General features: G+C 36.1%; 1 protein-coding gene across 5 annotated transcripts in view; it reads right to left on the reverse strand.

Moving 5' to 3' along the window:
- ANKS1B (ankyrin repeat and sterile alpha motif domain containing 1B) overlaps positions 1-15,611 on the reverse strand; it is a 1,179,755-nt gene that overhangs the window by 497,602 nt on the left and 666,542 nt on the right. The window lies entirely within an intron of this gene.

Below are 15,611 nucleotides of genomic sequence, written 5' to 3' on the forward strand. Positions count from 1 at the left end.
TTGGATAAAATCAGGTTTTCTTAAAATGGGACACCCACGTTCAAACTCTTGGAGTAAATGAATCATTGTGCAGTAGGACATCAGGCAGGTAAATCAAGATCATATATAATGACATTCCTTTGCCCTTCTGCCAGGAAATAAATTCAAAACCAAAATCTTGAAAAGAAGTATAATTAGGAGTAATTTAAGGCTAATAATCCGGACGTGTTACTTCAAATATAAAATTAAGATTAATTCTATACAGATTATATGATTTAGACAAAAAGGATTTGTTCAGGCTTAAACATAGGCAAACAATGCAATATCACTAAAAATTGAGTGTCTTTTACAAGAAACTGATGTTGAGCTACTAACGCAAAGCTATCTTTCTTTCTTCTATGATAGCATTAGTTATTTTTCAATTTCTTTAGATCTTTGAAAATGTAATGCAGAAAAGAAACCAAAGATGATAATTTTTATTCTTTATAATTTTTTCTAAGATAAAACATAAACATTTGCTGAGATTTAAAATACACCATGCCTTTTTTTAATGACCTAATTTGTCTTTTAAAGACATACTGTGTAAAAACCTGGCCAAAGAAATTAGCAAAGGAAGTCAGTTTACTTTTTTGATTGGTCACTTTAATATTCAGCTAAATCAATGAATTTGGTAAAGTTGCAGGATACAAAATTAATGCACAGAAATCTCTTGCATTCCTATACACTAATGATGAAAAATATGTAAGAGAAATTAAGGAAACACTCCTATTTACCACTGCAACAAAAAGAATAAAACTACCTACGAATAAACCTACCTAAGGAGACAAAAGACCTGTATGCAGAAAACTATAAGACACTGATGAAAGAAATTAAAGATGATACAAACAGATGGAGAGATATACCATGTTCTTGGATTGGAAGAATCAATATTGTGAAAATGAATATACTACCCAAAGCAATCTACAGATTCAATGCAATCCTTATCAAATTACCAATGGCATTTTTTACAGAACTAGAACAAAAAATCTTAAAATTTGCATGGAGACACAAAAGACCCCGAACAGCCAAAATGATCTTGAGGGAAAAAAACGGAGCTGGAGGAATCAGACTCCCTGACTTAGACTATACTACAAAGCTACAGTAATCAGGACAGTATGGTACTGGCACAAAAACAGAAATATAGATCAATGGAACAGGATAGAAAGCCCAGAGATAAACCCATGCACCTATGGTCAGCTAATCTACGACAAAGGAGGCAAGGATATACAATGGAAAAAAGACAGTCTCTTCAATAAGTGGTGCTGGGAAAACTGGACAGCTACATGTAAAAGAATGAAATTAGAACACTCCCTAGCACCATACACAAAAATAAACTCAAAATGGATTAGAGACCTAAGACTGGACACTATAAAACTCTTAGAGGAAAACATAGGAAGAACACTCTTTGACATAAATCACAGCAAGATCTTTTTTGATCTACCTCCTAGAGTAATGGAAATAAAAACAAAAATAAACAAATGAGACTTAATGAAACTTAAAAGCTTTTGCACAGCAAAGGAAACTACAAACAAGAGGAAAAGACAATCCTCAGAATGGGAGAAAATATTTGCAAATGAATCAACGGACAAAGGATTAATCTCCAAAATATATAAACAACTCATGCAGCTCAATATTAAAAAAACAAACAACCCAATCCAAAAGTGGGCAGAAGACCTAAATAGACATTTCTCCAAAGAAGACATACAGATGGCCAAGAAGCACATGAAAAGCTGCTCAACATCACTAATCATTAGAGAAATGCAAATCAAAACTACAATGAGGTATCACCTCGCACCAGTTAGAATGGGCATCATCAGAAAATCTACAAACAACAAATGCTGGAGAGGGTGTGGAGAAAAGAGAACCCTCTTGCACTGTTGGTAGGAATGTAAATTGATACAGCCAGTATGGAGAACAGTATGGAGTTCCTTAAAACACTAAAAATAGAATTACCATACGACCCAGCAATCCCACTACTGGGCATATACCCAAAGAAAACCATAATTCAAAAGGACACATGCATCCCAATGTTCATTGCAGCACTATTTACAACAGCCAGGATATGGAAGCAACCTAAATGCCCATCGACAGACGAATGGATAAAGAAGATGTAGTACATATATACAATGGAATATTGCTCAGCCTTAAAAAGGAATGAAATTGGGTCATTTGTAGAGATGTGGATGGATCTAGAGACTGTCATACAGAGTGAAGTAAGTCAGAAAGAGAAAAACAAATATCGTATATTAATGCATATATGTGGAACCTAGAAAAATGGTGCAGATGAACTGGTTTGCAGGGCAGAAATTCAGACACAGATGTAGAGAACAAACGTATGGACACCAAGCGGGGAACATGGCAGGGGGTGGTGGTGGTGGTGGTATGATGAATTGGGAGATTGGGATTGACATATATACACTAATATGTATAAAATGGATAACTAATGAGATCCTGCTGTATAAAAAAATAAATAAAACAAAATTCAAAAAAAATTCAGCTAAATATTTGCCATGATCAAAAGTTAAATTACCTGATAAGCCCATAACCTAATCTTATGAAAAAGTAAAATATAGCCAATGTGGTAGATAATAACAACAAATTCAAACTTGACTTGCTGACTCACACTTTAAAAAAGTTAGTTATTATTATAAACCCAAGACACCAAAGTTTTTATAAATTTACAAGTAACATTTATTTGGTATGGGCTATTTACTATGCATGCACTGAATTAGAGATAATATTTATATCCCCTCATCTGATCGTCATAACAATCCTGTGAAATGATTAATAATCATGATTTTCTCACAGAAAAGAGATTTGGCCAGAATATGTAAACAAATTGGCTACTACAATAAGTCTCAATAGATATTTGCTCAAAGAATGCTACAGACAAATTGGCTTTCTTTATTGAAGTTTGGTCCCAGGTCTGTATACTCTTGCCTTTCTTGGAGCTGATAGAAGTAGGTACATTCCTGGCTTTACATATTCCCAGACCTCACCCTGGTTCCTGTTTGGCTTTTCCAAACGAAGACATCCCCCTGCCTAGACCTAACACAGTGGTATCCTGAGATGAAAGAAACAAGAGTGACAGGAAGAAAGGTCCGAGAGACAAGAGTCTAAAAGAGAAACAATCTGATTCATCCCGTACTATTATAAGCACTTGATCGTCCCATAAAAACTCCATCCCTTTGTAATGTAGCAACACTATGTCCTTCCTAACTCCATTTTTCCCTCCCCTCACAACAGAGATCCTTCTTGGGGTAGAAGAATGGGTGGAGCGTAAGGCAAGGCAGCCTTAAACTCTTTCTAAAGGCTAGAGTTTATGCTCTATTATATCCATTTTTTAGAAGTCAAAATTAACATGTAGACAACTTAAGCTTCTGAAGTTTCCCCATCTAGTAAGTGGTTAAGCTGAGATTCAAACTAAGGTCTATCAGATTTCCTATATCCACTGGCTTGGAAAATATATTACTATGAAGATAAAAGAACAATCTAGGGTTCAAGGACAATCAAGTAGGCTCTTTGTGAGGAGAGACATGTCTCTCCTGTTTATGACTATTTCTGGAATTTGGGGAAAGTGGATGAAAAGAATTTCTTCTGCTTCATGGAGGTAAGCTAATACTAAGAGAAAATAAAATCTGGTGTTCTGTTCCAATTTATTTTCTCTTTTTTCTTCCTGGGCTACTTGGCTCCCCTATAATGCTTTACAGCATAAGCAGGTTGGTATGAGATGATAGTAATGCATAAATAATGTAGAAGGAAGGAAGAATTCTGAAATAGGGAAGAATTTTACTGAGAAGTTGCTGAAGAAGGCTAAAGGGTTTAAGTTTGAGAGGAAAAATTGAAAAGAGTCAGTCTATTATAAGAAAAAGATTCTGTAAATCTCAGTCAAGAGGTTTCTGATCATGTTCACAATAATGAGATATTTAGGGGCATAATATTATTTAAATTTTCCTATGAATATCATTATTAGGTTACCATCCCTTCGGTGGTTTCATCAAAACAACTACAATCGCCATTCCAAAATGCTTTATATTGTCCATGTGCTCTAGTCACAAGCAGTCACTTCTCTAAGTAAAAGAGAATTTCGTTATTAGCTCATAAGCCTAGGCTTTTGAATAATAGTTCTTAGCATTGTGATAGTTGTTAACATTTTTGCCAAGAGTTGTGAAAAGGCAAATATTACTTATTTCAGTGCCCAAACCCTAAGGATTTCTCAGATCAAAGACAATGTGAAATTGATATGAAACCTCCTGAAATTCCTGTTGGGTGGATTGATTGCAGTTATGACCCCAATCTGCAAAGGCTCCTTGTAGCCACACCCCAAGCCTGTATCCATTCCTCCCAAGCGACTTTAAGTGTGGCCATGTGCCTTGCTTTGGTCAATGGGACAATGGCAAGCATGATATAAGAAAGACTTGAAAAGCACTCATGGACTGGGACTTGTTCTCTTGCAGCTCTTGGAACCCTGCCGCTATGTGAACAAGCTCGGGCTAGCCCACTGGATGATGAAATGATACATTACCCAGGTGTTTGAAATTGTAGGAGTTTTTTTCTTTTTTTTTTCCCCCAAGTATAATGAGCCTAACAGATTAGGAGACAATTGCCACTGAAAAGACATTGTTATATTCATAGATCCCAAGAGGAAGGAGCATGCCATGTCACTGGGGGTGGAAACGACACATGTGGAAGCACCAGTATTAGTCAAGAGGCAGAATGAGTGGGGGAAAAGATGGACAAGAGCCTTTATTGTGCTTTCTATGGGAAGTAATGGACAAAACAGGGTAAGCAGTTTTAGGACTGGTTACTTCAAGTCTTTTCATTAGGCTCTAGGCCATAGGGATTGTTCCTAGTTATCTGGTACCTGGGTCTGCTGTGATTAGGGCAGGTGGGTAGTGGCCCAGTGTGAGAACCTGATAAAGAAAGTGGTTAGAGTATGGTTTTAGATTGGTTAGCGTATGAAAAGTGTGTCTTCAGGTGAGTTATTTACTATCTTTAAGAATTACCTAGCCCTGGGAGGGGCAGTGTCTGCAGAGTCAGCAAGGTCCCAAGATGTCAAAGCATCAAAAAAAAAAAAAAAAATCCCTCCAAAATAAAAGGGCATGGTTAACACACCAGCCACCCTGTCACTTCAGCTGAAGGCCAGCTAACTTTCAACATGTGAGTGAGGCCGACCAGGACTAACCAACTCCAGGACAATCTGCCAATTGACCACGGTTGCATGAACAAGCCCAGGCAAGATTATCTGAGTCTGGCCCAGGCCAGAAGAAAACACGTACCAGAATCATGAGCTAAATAAATGGCTGTTGATTTAAGCCACAAAGTTTGGGGTGGTTTACTATGTGGCAATAGATAACTGATTTAGCCTGTATCCCAAGTTTTAAAGAAGAATTAATACATTCTTCACAATAAACTCTGGCAATGTTTATATTTTCATATCTGGAAATAATGATAGTAATAGTATATAACTAAAAGTATTGTGAAGCTGAATGAAAAAAATAAAAGTATAGGAGTTAGAACAATGCCTGTGGCATAGAACACATTAAATATGTGTTTCTTTATTACAACAACAATTTCTAATCTAGAGGGTTTCCATTTTCACAAAGAAAGGTGGTAGTAATTTATTATATTAGACACTCAGTAAAGATTATTAGTTTGACATGCTTGTATATTTTTAAAAATATACTTTGAAAAGAAATTTTGCATTTTATTACTATTTCTTTAGATGAAACTGAGGCAAAGTATATAGATTAAACTGTTTTTCATAACATGTCTCATTTAATTTCACACTTCTTTTTTGACAAGTGGATATTTCATGCTAAGGCACAGAACTAAATATGTGTGAATTCCAATCTGATAGTTATTCAAAGAATAATTAGAATTTCAAAGAAATGTCAGAGTAAGTATCCAATAGTAAGAAGTTCAATATTTTTTTTTATCCATCTTTGTCTCTGATATTTATCACCTATATAAATACCTGAATAACAATAAAACCCTAAATTCCATGTTAAGATGAAAACAAATTATGGAAAACTAGCAATTTCTTCTTTTATTATAGATCATAACTTTTGTTTATTGGGTCATTGCATTCCTCTTTGGAAAATCAAAAATGTCTTTGGGATTCTAGTGCTGATGTTGATATTAGCAGAAATTCTGAATTCATTTCACAAATACGTATAAAATACCTCTGTCCACTGGGCACTGTCCTAGATGCCAAAGTTTCAGCAGTACCAAAGGCAATATCCCACCCTCAGGATGCTTACATTCCACCAAAGGACACAACTGTAGGCAAATCAAAAAGAGTATAATTTCTGATGATGGTTAAGTTCTATGAAAAAAGTAAAACAAAGCAATGAGATAGGCATTATTATTGCAGACAGAGAGAAGAAGATATGAAAATCTCCTTAAGGGTATTCTGAACCGTAAGAAGGCCAGTGTTGCTGCAACAGAGTGGTGAGAGAGTGGTGTACAAGTCAGAGTGAGAGACAGAAAGAGAAAGGTATAGCTCCAGTCCAAGTCCTATGGCCTGAGAACCAGGAGAGCTGATGGTATAGTTCTAATCCGAAGGTTGGCAGGCTTGAGACAGAGGAAGAGATGATGTTTTAGTTTGAGTATGAAGGCAGGAAGAAAGCTGGTTTCCTAGTTCAAAGACTATCAAGCAGGACAAATTCTCTCATTCAGGGCGACATCAGTCTTTCGGTTTTATTCAAGCCTTCAACTGATGGGATAAGGCCCATGCGTTAGAGAGGGCAATCAGCTTTACTTAGTCTACCTATTTAAAGTTTAACCTCATCCCCAAATACCCTCACAGAAACACCTAGAATAATGTTTGACCAAATATCTGGGCACCCCACGGACCATTCAAGTTGACACATAAAATTAACCATCATACGGGGGTAGAATGATTGGAGATGAGGTCTGAGATGAAGGTAGGGGTAGGGTTGACATGATTTGATTTACACTTTTAAAAGATCACTTGGTATTTCTGATGGCAAGAACATGACAATAATGTACGTTTTTAAAAATTAATTTCCCCAAGTCCCCTCATAAAAACAATACATATTATAGTAAAAGAATAAAATGAGCACATGACAGTAAAACAAACAACAAACAAAAAAACCCAACTATAGGTGATATCTTCAATAAAGCAGGTATCAAGGAATCTCCATGGCCCTGGAAAATGGATGGGCATAGCCAAATCATGTGATAGCAGCAGGATCCAGAACTGGTAGTGGTGAAGAGAAAAGGAAATTGATGGAGCCTACAAGCCACGGGGCCCAGAAATTGCCATCAGATTCTGATTCCTAAAATGACAAGGTCCAGTACTTAGCAGGAGGCTGAACAATAGAATCTGAGAATAACCAGCAGAACTTGAAAAAAATCCCACAAAAAGACAATTAGAAGTGGCTTAAACCCTTGAGAATCTCAGAAATATTCAATAAATACATGCTTTTAGTAAACTAGAGACTCACTCTGAAGAAAAATTTTCAGGAGCAGAATCCGAATTGAACAGGGTGAAAACCTCAGAGATCTCACGGAGAAAGAAATTTCATGTAACGGGAAGGAGGGAGTGGCATGGAAGGCAGAGGACCGGAGGAGGGAGACCTTCAATGTAATAATAACAAAATACAGTGTTCAAATATGAGAGCACTACTTTGTAAGGCAAGGCGCATGCAACTCTGGCAAAGAACAAGATAACAGCAGGAAGCCTTTCCTAATCAAGCAGAGAAGTACCCATATTATCTCAATACTTCATGATAACAAAAAAGGGAAAGTTTTGAGCCATGAAGAAAGCTACTGTGACTCATGCCTGCTCTCACACAGAAGCCTCTTCCGAATAGTCTAGGACATTCTTCTCATTAAAGATGGGGAACAAAAAAGAATTTTGATACAACCCTATTTAAAGACATTGCAAGAAAAGGAGAAGAAAATGAATGTTTAAAAGCTAATGAAAATAAACCAAAAAATAAATGTGGCCTCCAAATAATTTGAAAGCTGTAACTTAAAATTCAAAATTATTTAAAAGAAATTAAGAAAATAAAGTTCTGAAAGAACAACCTATACTGTAAGTAGAGAAGCTCAGCCATGAGGTGGCTGATCATTTTCTTTCCCCTTATCCTTTCCCTCCATGAGCAATTCACTCCTCAAGTCACTCGACGGAGAAGAGTGAGATGGCATCCTTATCTTCAGTGGAGAGGCAGCCTGGAGTTGGGTATCACAGCCCAAGCAAAGTAAGGGTGGTGTCCATGTTTAGGAGCAACTCAGCATGGTACACTGGAATCCAAGCAGGGTGAAGGGGGTGTACACACGGGGGTGTGACCCAGTATGGACAGTCAGAGCCCGGGTGGGGTGAGGAGGAAATCCATGCGGGAGGAGTGGCCTGGCAGAAGGAGTCAGAAAACTAGTAAAGGAGGATATCCCTGCAGAAGGGTGGCCTAGCAAGGAGTGTCAAAACCCAGACAGGGTGAGGAAGGTGTCCATGTCCAGAAGAGGAAAGTGTTCATGCATAGGGTGGCCTGGCATAACATGTCAAAGCCCCATCAGTGAAAGGAGGGTGTCCACCTGTGGGATGTCCTGCCATAAGGTGTTAGAGTCCCAGGAAGGTGAGCAGGGTGTTTACACAGATAAACAGGCATGGGGAGTCAAATCTCAGGATGAGAAAGATGCCTGAGTGGGGAGGAGGTGGCAGGAGATATGGGAAACTGCTTACTTACAGAGGGGTGATCAAATAAACAACTACAGTAAGGAGCCAGATTTCTCACTTTTTAAGGAGGGAGTTAGAAATATGAAGAGGGAGAAAAGTAGAGTGCTGGCTTGTAACTGGAGATACCAATATATTTTCAAGATAGAGAGAGAAAAATGGATAGATATAGATATAAATAAATATAGGTATAAATATATATTTGTGTATGTGTGTATTTACATACATATATACCTAACTCTGTCCATTGAGAGGGCCTGGGAAATTGAGCTCCCAATAGCAATAAGTAAAGCCCAGACTTAGCTTCTAAATGTATTTTCCACTAAAAGAAACAGGGATCCATTGAGAAATGACTGATATCAGGGTCAGGGCAGAGAAAGTACAAGATGAGCCTGGAAAACCTTGTGCCAGAGAGCAAGGAAGTGCTCCAAGAATGAAGAGGCATGTCAAGATGACAGGGAAGCCAGCTTGAATGGGCTGGTTAAACTAAGGACAATTTTAGAAACGAAATAAATAATGACAGTAATGGATTATAACCCACTGAATAAAATAAGAAAACATGAACCCATAAACATATATAAATAAATGGATGATTTAAAAGTTTGATTAGGAATGGGAAATTTAAATAATTTCAAATCACCTCCTCACAAAATACTAGTTACTAAGAGAGAAAGAATAACTCTACACTTAAGAAGTCTGGGAGGCACTATCTTAATCAAATGATCAAGGTGAACATCGAAAGGAATAGAGCAAATCAAAATCTTGCCCCACCTGATAGGGTGAAATGAGAAAAACACAGAATCACTTCTGGATTTTCCTTCTAAAGATGCATAACCTAGATCTACTCAGGTAGAAACATCAAATAAACTTAATTTGTGGGACATTCTACAGTCACTGGCCTGTAATCTTCAAAAGTGTCAAGGTAATGACTGTCAAGGAAAGTCAGAGGAACTGTTCCAGATGGAAGGAGACTAAAGAGACATTACAACTAAATGCAATGTGTGATCCTGAGCTAGATTCTTTCATCATAAAAATTATTATTGGGGAAACTAGCAAATTTTGAATAGAGTCTGAAACTTGTATAGATGGTAATATATTAACATCAATTTCCTGATTTGATTGTATTGTGGTTGTCTAAGACTGTACTTGCTTATAGGAAATGTACATTATTCTAGTAGTTCTCAAAGTGTAGTCCATGGATGCACGGGGTCCCTGAGATCAAAACAATTTTCAGACAAATACTAAGATATTATTTGCTTTTTTCACTCTTATTATTTCATGAGTGTACAGTGGTTGTGCAGAGGCTACATGGTGTTCTCTTTCCACAGTGGAAATACGTGATACCTCTTTAGGTCTCACTTAGGAATTGGCACACTGTTACTTCTCACATTGATTGACAGAATAAAGTCATGTGTCTCATCCTAAAGTAAATTGAGTGAGGATGTAAATGCCACTGTCTCTACAGCACTACAAAGGAACATGGCAGAAGAGGGAGTGAAGAGCTGAGAACGTTAATCGCATCTACCGCAGAATGCTTTTGCCCCCATTTAAAAACGATGTTCACTTTTTTTTTTTTTTTTTGCGGTACGCGGGCCTCTCACTGTTGTGGCCTCTCCCGTTGCGGAGCACAGGCTCCGGACGCGCAGGCTCAGCGGCCGTGGCTCACGGGCCCAGCCGCTCCGCGGCATGCGGGATCTTCCCGGACCGGGGCACAAACCCGTGTCCCCTGCATCGGCAGGCAGCATTTATTAGGTTAAGTATGTTCCTTTCTATTCCAACTTTAATGAGAATTTTATAATTAAAAAATTATGACTGAATTTTGAGTTTGTATCAAATGTTTTTCTTCACGTATTGAGTTGATTATGTAGTTTTTCTCCTTTAATCTGTTAGTGGGAATAACATACTTTCTCATGTTAAGCAAACTGTATATTAATGGGTTGAATTGGTCATAATGAATTTTCCTTTTGCTATCCTGCTAGATTTGGTTTGCTGGTACTTTGTTTAGATTTTTGCATCTATATTCATGAATGAAACAGGCCTTTCATTTTTCCTTTCTTATGCTATCTAGTTTTGATATGAAGATTACTAGTCTCAAGACTAGTTGGGGAAAATTCCCACTTCTTCACTTCTCTCGAGGAGTTTGTATGAGATTGGAATGATCTGTTTCTTAAAAGCTAATTTAATTTACCTTTAAAATCATCTAGACTTAACATATTCTTTGTGGGAAGATTTAAAATTATTCACTCAATTTCTCTAATAGTTTAGAGAAATTGAGTGAATTTCTCTAATAGTCTGTAGGACTATTTAGAGTTTCTATAGCTTTCTGAAGTTTTGTTAAGTTACAAATACCTAGAATTTGTCTATTTCTTTCAGTATTAAATTAATTGCCACAAAGTTGTTCATAATTTTTACTTATTTTCTTTTGAATCTTTTTATAGAGTATCTGTAGTTATATCCCTCCTCATTCCTAGCATAGTTTATTTGCATTTTATATTTATATTCTCCCTCTTTTTTTTTTTTTTTTTACTATTTTTACTAGAAAGTACATCTACTTTAAAGTGTTATTAAAAATTCCACTTCTGACTTTGTATATTGTTTTTCTGTATCATTCATTTCTGTTCTTTCCCTTTTCCTTCTCCTACTTCTCTGGCTAATTCTATCATTTCTTATAAAATTTCTTAAATTTGCATTTAGCTCATTCACCTTCAGCATTTCTTCTTTTCTAGCATAAGTATTTAAAATTTCTAAGTTCCACTCATGCTTTTTTCACTATGATGATTATTTAGTATTTACATTTTTGTTTAATTCTAAACATCTTAAAGTTAGAATTATGGTGTCTCCTAACGTATTTCTCATGAGTTACTTGGAAATGTATATTTAAATCACAAATTTATGGGGATATAAATGGGAATCTTTAATTTAACTTAATTGTTGTCAGAAAATGTAGTGTACATGAATGAGTCTTTGACATGTATTGAAACTTGCTTATAGCCAGCCAAGTTAAGATCAGTTTTTATCAATGTTTCATAAGAATAGCATGTATTCTCTAATTGTTGGCTATAAAGCTTTGCATTTTATTAGATAAGCTTATTAACTGAGCTATCAAAATATTCCACTAATTAAGTGAGGTATGTTGAAATCGCTCAGTTTTAGTGAACTTATGACTGTTTTTCCTTACAATTGTTTATATTTTCCTCGTGAACTGAACCTTCTATAATTTCATAGTGACTCTCCATATTCTGGTAATGCCTTCAGTGTTAAAGTCTCTTTGGCCTGATACTGATATAGCTATGCCAGATTTTATTGGGCTAATATTTCTCAGGTACAACTTTTTTCATCTTTACCTTTTTGTGTGTGGGGGTGTGCCCTCAGCTATATTGATGTGTCTATTTTAAAGAGCATAAAGCTGGGTTTTGTTTTCCTACCCTCCTACCATCTCTTCCTTTTAACTGGTGAATTTAGCTAATTTATGTTTATTTTGATGCTTTACATATTTAGACTTGGTTCTACTATTTTACATTTTGATATCTATCTTTCATATTCTTTTTCCACCTCTATTCCCCTTTTTGTTTTTTTTCTAATTCCATTTTTCTCTCTATGGCTTGGACTTTATACAATTTATTTTTATTCTTTGGACATCCTTAAAATTTTACCATACATTTTTAACTTAACAAAGTCTAAAGGTGAATAATACCTTATCCACCCTCTTCCTGAATAATTTTAAGATGTTATATCACTTGAGATTAGATCACTATTTCTCTAACAAATACTGTTACCAGTGTTTTCATTCTGTATGTTAGTTTTCCAAATCAGATGTTATTATTTTATTCAGATTATTTTTATTTGAATTTGCATACATGTTTCCATTTTATTTATTCACTATTCCTTCCTCAGAATGACCTGAGATCATTCTCCTTCTTGAAGTGATCCTTGAGGTTTTTCTTTTGGAAAAAGGCTTTTGGTAGTAAATATTTTTAGTTTTTTAACTGTGAATGTCTTCATATTTTACTTTCATTTATGTAAAAAAGGTTTTTTTTTAGTTCATAATTTAGGTTGATTTTTTTTTTCTCTCACATTTTGAAGGTATTATTCTACTCTTTTGTCTTATATCTTTCCTTGATAAGTTGGCTATCATTATACCTGTGTTTTTGTTGTAGGTGATCCATCATTTCTCTACCTGCTTTGAAGATCTCCTCTACATCTTTCAATTTCACAATAATGTGGTTTGGTATGGGTTTCTCTTTATCTTGTTTGGAATACAGTGTGTTTCTTGGACCTATGAATTCACACTTTTATCAGTTATGGGAAAATTCAGCAATTATCATAAAAACTTTCTTCTCCTATTTATTCTTTATTATTTCATCCTCAGTCTCTAACTAGATAGGTTAATCTGCTTATTCCATCCTTCATATTGCTTCATGTCTCTCATATATTTGCCTCTTTGGCTCTCTGTGCTATACTTTGGATAATTTCTTTAAATTTATTTTCCAATTCACCAATTGTCTCTTCATCTCTGCTTAATCTGCTGTTTACCTGTTCATTTAGAATTTTAAAAATAATTTCAAATGTTATATTTTTCAAATCTAGAAATGCCATTTATTTTTCAAATTTGCCTGTTATTTATTAATAGTACTTGTTTTTACTCATCTTCATGATTAGGCATTTTATTTTTTTAAACACTTTATATATATAACTGCTTTATTTCCTACACCCAGTAACAATACCTACAGTCATCAGGCAAATATGTTTGCTATTTTTATAGGTCCTTTTCTTCTCTTGTGTTTCCCACTTAGATAAGTTCCTTTAGCATTTGTTGTAGAGCTGGTTTTGCGGTGCTGAATTCTCTTAGCTTTTGCTTGTCTGTAAAGCTTTTGATTTCTCCACCAAATCTGAATGAGATCCTTGCTGGGTAGAGTAATCTTCGTTGTAGTTTCTTCCCTTTCATCACTTTAAGTATATCATGCCACTCCCTTCTGGCTTGTAGAGTTTCTGCTGAGAAATCAGCTGTTAACCTTATGGGAGTTCTGTTGTATGTTATTTGTCGTTTTTCCCTTGCTGCTTTTAATAATTTTTCTTTGTCTTTAATTTTTGCCAATTTGATTAGTATGTGTCTCGGAGTGTTCCTCCTTGGCTTTATCCTGTATGGGACTCTCTGTGCTTCCTGGACTTGGGTGGCTATTTCCTTTCCCATGTTAGGGAAGCTTTCGACTATAATCTCTTCAAAGATTTTCTCCGATCCTTTCTCTCTCTTCTCCTTCTGGGACCCCTATAATGCAAATGTTGTTGAGTTTAATGTTGTCCCAGAGGTCTCTTAGGCTGTCTTCATTTCTTGTCATTCTTTTTTCTTTATTCTATTCTGCAGCAGTGAATTCCACCATTCTGTCTTCCAGGTCACTTATCCGTTCTTCTGCCTCAGTTATTCTGCTATTGATTCCTTCTAGTGTAGTTTTCATTTCAGTTATTATATTATTCATCTCTGTTTGTTCTTTAATTCTTCTAGATCTTTGTTAAACATTTCTTGCATCTTCTTGATCTTTGCCTCCATTCTTTTTCCAAGGTCCTGGATCATGTTCACTATCGTTATTCTGAATTCTTTTTCTGGAAGGTTGCCTATCTCCACTTCACTTAGTTGTTTTTCTGGGGTTTTATCTTGTTCCTTCATCTGGTACTTAGCCCTCTGCCTTTTCACCTTGTCTATCTTTCTGTGAATGTGGTTTTGTTCCACAGGCTGCAGGATTGTAGTTCTTCTTGCTTCTGCTCTGTTTGCTATTTTTACTGATACCCAGTTATAGTAGTTTGCTTTTCAAGGTGATTAGAAATCATTTCTTGTTACTTCATTACTTGATCTTAATTTCAGCTTGTCACTGTGATTAGAAAAGGTCTGAGTTTCCCTGAATAGTCTTGACCAAGCTTACCACTGAACCAAAATACAGTGTCCAAGTAGCCGTGCTATTGTTGACATCTGCACTCAGCACAACACTGACTCTCTTGTCTTCTAACATACACTTTTAGAGAGCAAAGATTGTTAGAGCAGGCAATATCTCAAAGAACATGTCATATTTAGAATACATTTGTACTGCTGCAGAAGGATCTCTCAAAGCACTTAGTCTGCCATAATACTTTGCAGCAAAATAATTTTATTGTAAATATTTACATTTATAAAGATTTCAATTAAAAAAAAGACAGTGTATCACGACTTGAAGGTTTCAATGTGGTTCTTTAAAAGATTTTTGACTAGGTAGAGTTAATAATAAATTGCCTTGCCATGTATGTCGGTACTTTGTAATGTATGATGCAATATACAAATCAATAAATTATCTTGAGAATTAGATAAAAGAAGAAAAAGCTTATTGTAATTATGAATTCAAATTAAGCAAATCCTGTTTTAATAAGATCGCTCTAAAATGTATATTTATAAAAAACACACGGCTTCCCTGGTGGCGCAGCTGTTGAGAGTCTGCCTGCCAATGCAGGGGACACGGGTTCGTGCCCCGGTCCGGGAAGATCCCACATGCCATGGAACAGCTAGGCCCGTGAGCCATGGCCACTGAGCCTGCATGTCCGGAGCCTGTGCTCCACAACGGGAGAGGCCACAACAGTGAGAGGCCCGTGTACCGCAAAAAAACCAAAAAAACAAAAAAACACAAAAGAAATTCATGGAGATTTGGTAAGTATTAAAGCATTCCAATTACTCTATGATATTCAGTAAAAAAGATAATATGCACATTAGTCAGTGTCCTGTTTAAGCTCTAGATCAACCAAAGAGAACAAAGAGCTGAATTTTGATAATATATACTGTCATCATGTCTCAGTAAGTCTTCAAAGGGGTGCTAGGTCTTATCAGAAATATTTGGGGACTTCCCTGGTGGTGCAGTGGTTAAGAATCCACCTG

This window comes from Aethalodelphis obliquidens, unplaced genomic scaffold (assembly GCF_003676395.1).
Source record: "Aethalodelphis obliquidens isolate GAN/ISIS:26980383/991018 unplaced genomic scaffold, ASM367639v1 scaffold8, whole genome shotgun sequence".
NCBI lineage: Eukaryota > Metazoa > Chordata > Mammalia > Artiodactyla > Delphinidae > Aethalodelphis > Aethalodelphis obliquidens.